Raw genomic sequence first — 1,457 nt, 5'->3', positions numbered from 1 at the left:
ATGCTGAAAAGCAGTACATCCAGCTGTTTTAAACTGGAATCAGGTCTAATTCATATGTTCCAATAGAGTTGAATCCAAAATCGCTTTATCTCAGCGAAATAAGTAATAAATGGACATCTTGGGATGTTTACACTCCAAAGTTAATTTTCAGTTTACTTAGATTGTGGACAGCTCCGAAATGCTGAAAAGCAGTAGATCTGGATTTTGTAAACTGGAATCAGGTCTAATTCTCATGTTTTAATAGAGTTGAAGCCAAAATCGCTTTATCTCAGCGAAAGAAGTAATAAATGGACTTCTGGAGTTTAGGAAGCTCCAAAGTTAATTCCAATTTAGTTAGATGTTGACCAGCTTCAAAATGCTGAAAAGCTGAACATCTCGCTATTTTAAACTGGAATCAGGTCTAATTCTTATGTTTAATAGAGTTGAAGCCAAATTCGCTTTATCTCAGCGAAAGAAGTAAAAAATGGACTTATTGGGATTACGAAGCTGCACAGTCAATTTTCAGTTTAGTTAGATTTTGAACACCTTCAAAATAGTGAAAAGCAGTACATCCAGCTGTTTTCAACTGGAATCAGGTCTAATTCTTATGTTCCAATAGAGTTGATGCCAAAATCGCTTAATCTCAGCGACATAAATAATAAATGGTCATCTTGTGTTTATTGCGCTCCAAAGTTAATTTTCAGTTTACTTAGATTGTGGACAGCTCCGAAATGCTTAGAAGCAGTATATCTGGATTTTTTAAACTGGAATCAGGTCTAATTCTCATGTTATAATAGAGTTGAAGCCAAAATCGATTTATCTCAGCGAAAGAAGTAATAAATGGACTTCTGGAGTTTACGAAGCTCCACAGTTAATTCCAATTTAGTTAGATGTTGACCAGCTTCAAAATGCTGAAAAGCTATACGTCCGGCTGTTTTAAACTGGAATCAGGTCTAATTCTTATGTTCCAATAGAGTTGAAGCCAATATCGCTTTATCTCAGCGAAAGAATTAATAAATGGACATCTTGAGTTTACGACGCTCCACAGATAAGTTCCAATTTAGTTAGATGTCGAACAGCTTCAAAATGCTGAAAAGCAGTACATCCAGCTGTTTTAAATTGGAATCAGGTCTAATTCTTATGTTTTAATAGAGTTGATGCCAAAATCGCCTTATCTCAACGATAGAAGTAATAAATGGTCTTCATTCGGTTTACGATGCTCCAAAGTTAATTTTCAGTTTACTTAGATTTTGGACAGCTCCGAAATACTGAGAAGCAGTATATCTGGATGTTTTAAACTGGAATCAGGTCTAATTCTTATGTTTTAATAGAGTTGAAGACAAAATTGCTTTATCTCAGCGAAAGAAATAATAAATGGACTTCTGGAGTTTACGAAGCTCCACAGTTAAGTTCCAAATTAGTTAGATGTTGACCAGCTTCAAAATGCTGAAAAGCAGTACATCTGGCTGTTTTAAACT

This window comes from Poecilia reticulata, linkage group LG2 (assembly GCF_000633615.1).
Source record: "Poecilia reticulata strain Guanapo linkage group LG2, Guppy_female_1.0+MT, whole genome shotgun sequence".
Taxonomy (NCBI): Eukaryota; Metazoa; Chordata; class Actinopteri; order Cyprinodontiformes; family Poeciliidae; genus Poecilia; species Poecilia reticulata.
Note: the sequence above shows the minus strand (reverse complement) of the source record.